This window comes from Akebia trifoliata, chromosome 3, assembly GCF_017979445.1.
Source record: "Akebia trifoliata isolate Shusen 1 chromosome 3, ASM1797944v1, whole genome shotgun sequence".
NCBI lineage: Eukaryota > Viridiplantae > Streptophyta > Magnoliopsida > Ranunculales > Lardizabalaceae > Akebia > Akebia trifoliata.
The window spans coordinates 13,773,905-13,779,413 of record NC_141377.1 but is presented as its reverse complement, the minus strand read 5'-3'; the positions used below and the strand labels follow the sequence as shown (position 1 = coordinate 13,779,413).

Sequence of the window (5,509 nt, the reverse complement as noted above, 5' to 3'; positions counted from 1 at the left end):
CTCGGGTGTGATTCTGACATTTTACCGTTCATTCCCTTTTCCCATTCTCTCAACATTCTCATTTTTCATCCTTTCAAATCAACCATTCATTTTCAATCTTTCAAAGTCATTCTTTTGGTCTTTCCATTGAAAACCACCGAAGTTTATTCAAAAATAAGGTCCCAGCGATGCTTGGAACCAAAGCTGTTAAAAATAGAGAAAGCTGGTGAAAATTTGGCAAGTGTCAGAAACTCAAATTTTCAAAGTTCTCGAAATTGAAAATGGGTTTTTCGAAATGAAAGTCTCGATCATGAGATTCGACACCATATAGTTTTTGTAATCTAATTCAAAGAAACGCGAAAGTTATTTCATTTTGAAAACTTGCCGAAAACGTCGAAAATTACGTTTTGTTCTTTAAACCAAAATTCGGATTTTGATCCTCTGAGATTTAGATCTTAAAACCATTCCCATTGTTCCGAAATGGGGGGTAAAACCTTAATTTCATTAAAGAACTTAAAGTAAATGACATTTACTTAAATGTTTTTAATGAAATAAAGGGTGAGAAATAGTGTATAAGGTGTGAGGAAGTCAAGCCAAGAGTCAGAGTCTGTTTTTGACTCAGAACAGTGCTGTCGGTAGCAGAACCTTGTTCTGTCGGTGGAACCGATGGTTCCTGCCGACGGAAGAAAATTTTTGGTGGCAGAAGCTTCATTCTGTCGGTGGAACCGACAGAATGCCTTCGGCAGGTGCCGGTGGCACCGACCCTACCTGCCGACAGCCTGAACCTCACTCGCGATTTTTGGGTTTTTCGATCCCTTCTTTGGATCTTTGTTCCATTCTTCAAATCCCTCAATCCACCCACGAATTCAACATTTAAAATATAGATTAAACACATCAAATCCTTATTTCTAGCATGAATTTCGATTCAAATAAAGATTTCTATGATTTAAAACAAGCAACACATTTTTAACAAAATCCCTAAATGCAAATTTCAGAAATCTAAAGCTACCAATAAGAATTGGAAGTCCCTTACTTGGTTGTGAACGCCAAGGGTACAAGCTAGCACTATAACTCAAGGTTGGATGGCTCAAGAGTCGAGGTTGGGCTGACTTGGATGCGAAACGAGCGAGGGTTTGCAAGGTATCCAACAATGACGCTTTCCTTCTCCTCTAAAATGAAGTATAGACCTAGCTCCTAACTCGATGAAGCCCTCGGACGGAAGATGTGGAGGTTTACTTGAGCTACCCGGCTGGTTTTTGATGGAGGATGGAGAAAACGAACAAGAATGAACAACCAAAGGTGGTGAAGTTGTAGCCCTCGTCGTGGCCGACAACTTTGCCTTCTTCGTCGAGGTTCAACTCGGACTCGTTCGCTCACAAACTTGACGGAAATGGGTCGAAACCCTAGGGTTGAGAAGTGGCTGCCGTTTGATTTCCTTGGAAAAGAAGAGAAATGAAATGAAATAAAAGAAATAAGATTTCTTTTATAATAAAGCTGAGGGTATACTTGTAATTTCCCCATCATTTCTAGTTTCGATCGTAACTTAACTATTCGGACTCGGAAAACGACAAACGAATATACCATTTCGAATAATTTTTCACTACGGATCTAATGGTATCATCAAATCTTTTCGATTCTCGCTCTAACGAAATTCCACTATTTTGGGTCCCACTTAACACGAAATTCGAAGATTCTATAACTTCTCTATCCAAATTCGAATTCGGATTTGCTTACAGGCTAATGTATATATTTCGATCCTTTTGAATCTAATGGCGAAGTTGATTTTCCTCGAAATTAATCATAACCAGATCCGAGTATTTTACTCTAAGTCTCTCCTTCGATATTTTCTTCCAAATCTCACCATTTAATTTCCTCGAGATATGAGTTGAAAATCTGGGGTGTTACAGTAATGAATGTCAAAATAAGGGTAGATACACCTAGGGCGTGGAGAACCCTTGATTGGCTTTCACCCTTAATTTCTCCATAATAACTAATTAGACGGGATATATGAAATCTTGTCACTAATTGTAGGCAATTTGATGGTTCTCTTCACCCTCAATTTCCTATAAAACATAACATTGTTAGTGAGTGATTAAAAAAACTAATTGGACATAACAAACTAAAAAATAAAAGTAATGAAATCTAACCTCCTCCTTGAACAATGGCATCTACGACTAGTACTCACGCCTTTCACACCATCGTCCCCTCCCCTAGCAAAGCACCCACCCTAGTAAGTCGTGTGACTGTCTTATATTCATAGTTCCACCCTCTCCAACAATTTGGTCTTTTGGAGTAATTGTTTGGTTAACAAAGTAGATCAATATTTCAAGAAGGTTCCTACTGGGGTTTCCTTATAAGTTGAGTCAATTCCTCTATTTTAATGGATTCACTTATTGGCCTTTAAATCTGACACACCACTATAAAACTCTTTATTATAAGCCCTAGCTTACTTTAATATAATAATACGAGGGTTCTAATCCATGGATTGGGGAACCAAGACACCATTTGCTCAATGGTCTAGAATTCTACTATGAACTGCACCTCAAAGGTTGGACTATATTGATTATCAAGAGAGATTCCATTGAAATATAGGCATAAGCCAAAACCATGCAACAAATAATCACCCTCATCATTAGCCTGAATCTTAAAGTGAATTCCCAGCAAAATAACTAAGGAACAGAAAACTTGCTTGTCAAACTATATCATCTGCTTATATATATATATATATATATATATATGCAAATCCAATTACAAACATGACTGTATACAACACTTTATTAATAAAAAATTGGGCAATACAAAATTTCAAATAGGAATCAATGGTAAGCTTTAAATGCCACTAAAAGAAAAAAAAATGCATGATTTAGAGAAATTTTGTTTTTGTGAAAAGATTGAACATAGAAATTAAGCTCGATAGACAAAAAAGTACATATGCTGGACCCAAATAGCAGTAAGAATAGTTTAACTGATCAGATAGATCATAATGGTTAAAGACAGAGATCAACTTAACATAAACTATGCATTACCTCCATCCTCTGGGATATCAGAAGTCCACAAGGTGAGGTTGTCCCTAAGAAGTTGCGTGATTAAGTGTTATCTTTGTAGATTCTTCGTTTAGGTTATCTAGCTCAGAAATAGCTTCATCAAAAGCTTGCAATGCAAGGTGGCAGGCCCTAAGATATGGGATTCCCAAAACATGCATGGAGTTACACGGATTTTGGGTTTTAAGTTCATAAATCACATTACTCAGAATGAACAATAATTCTATGCATACCTTTCAGGTCAGTTCATAATCTCATAATAAAAGACTTCAGTGCCAAACCCAATCGGATTGGATGTGTAGGAGGTAAATCAGGCGTTGCTATACTGGAGGCCATCTGCAGACAGTTAACAGGAACAGATAAGCAAAAAAGGAGTACGTGGAAAGCAATCTTGTCTTATATTTTCATTGTTTAACAGGTCAAATCACATGCAATTTTCCATCTAACATGCAAGATGCACACAAGTTAAAATTTTGTGACTCCAAGAAGACAATTACCAACAATGGTTTCCAATTGAATGAATAATTGATCTGGATCCTAAAAATAATAATTGCTTTTGAATAGGCATGAGTGATAAAATGAAATAAAGCAGCTTTATCTGACCTCATACCTAAAGTTAACATAATAAAACCCAAATTGAGACTGAATACCCACAAATTGATTAAGAGGATGGTGCCCACAAAAATGTGATGTACAAAAATGAATTGATCCAATCACAACATGATATCACATTCACAATGAGAAAGTTGGGGTTCAAGAATAATTCGGCAAGAGTGAGTTTTGGAAAAAATTGGTAAAAATCAATGGAGTCAGGAAAACATTGAATAAATTTAAAAATAAAAATATGTTTTTAAGTATAAAAATGGATATATATAAATAATAAGAAAACACTTAAAAAATACTAAAATTAAGAATAATATGAGATTTTTTTAATAAATCACGATTAATCGTGATTTTTTGAAGAAAAAAAAATACTTTTTCAAAAACTTTGCAATTTGTTGAAAATCCATGATTTAATCGACAACTATTAAAATAGCTATCTTTTCAACAACAACAAAATTGCAGATTTTTGTCACCTTGATCCTATTAACCATTTGTGACTTATCCCATTCGACTGAATAATTGAACTATTTCAGAAGTAAACACATGAATTTCTAGACTTCTCGAGATATTCAAATCCAAATTATGATTTCAAGCTCAAATAAATGCAGATCAAGCAATTAAAAATGTTATGTTAGCTCCATCGAAAATAATTCTAATTTAACATTCATAAAGAAAGCAAAATAAACAACATAGCTCAAACATATTCAGTGATTGATCAGCAAAAATAGTTATAATTTGACATTTATAAAAATAAAAAATAAAAAATAAAAAGCAAAATTACCTCATATGCTTTCAATGATTGATCAGCAGCATCTGTCCTCTCAGTACCAGTCTTAAACTCCGCAAGATAACAATAATAATCCCCCTTTCCTGCAACCAAGCAAATTTCCAAACCCTAAAAAGCCCAAAAAAATCCACAAAATTGGAACAAAAGCCATCCGACACACCAAAATCCCTCACATCTTATAGTAAAAAAACAAAGGATTCTCCAATAGTAGCTGAAGGAATCAAATGTTCATCAATTACAGTCATGATATTGTTACAGATGCTCGAAAGCTCTGATTCAACCTTTTGTCGATACTCTTTGATCCGTTTCGCGTTCTGATCATTTCCCTTGACTTCTTCCTTCTATTTGATTGACGAAAGGATCCCCCATAAAGCTTTTTGTGCTCCAATTACGTTCTTATACCCTACAAAGAGAAGATTTCGCTTTTCTACAGTAAATTCGACATCAGCATTCGTAACTTTCTTCATCGAATCCACAATTTCTGTAAAAACAAAGAAACAAATAGAATTAAAACCTAATAATTCGTCAAGTGATTCAAATCCTAACCCTAATCAAATTGGCATTCGAGGTCCACAAAAGAAAAGAAAAAAAAATCCTAACTATCGTATCGCTTCGCTTATTCTGCAAGTTTAGCAACATAAACAAAGCTCTCACGTTCTTTAGAAGAAGCCATGATTGAGGGGATGTAAGAGCGATCTAGGGAGAGATTGAGAGAGAGAGACTGAGAGGTCGATCACGGGAGCGACTGAAAAAGAGACATGAGAGATCAATTGAGGAAGCGACTGAGAAAGAGATATGAGATTGATAGATTGATCGAGGGAGGGAGAGAGAGAGAGAGAGAGAGAGTAAGGTTCGTTCCAAATTCCAATAGAATGAGATGGTGATTTTCGATGTTTAAAATCATGGTTAAAATGGCTTTTAAAAATTAAAACATTTTAATACTATTTTTAAATAAAAACGACTTAATGCCGTTTTAAATGTGTATTCCTATTTGACAATTTTTTTGTAATGTGATTCAAATTGTCAGGATCAACAAATCAAATCATTAATATCAATAATTATAAATTGTTGGTCTCGATGTTTGAACATTAATCATTGA

The 5,509-nt window shown here is 34.9% G+C and overlaps 1 pseudogene; it reads right to left on the bottom strand.

Annotated features, from left to right (window-relative positions):
* Positions 1–2,994: 2,994 nt before the first annotated feature.
* LOC147406030 (14-3-3-like protein D) lies at positions 2,995–5,089 on the bottom strand (annotated as a pseudogene).
* Positions 5,090–5,509: the final 420 nt, after the last annotated feature.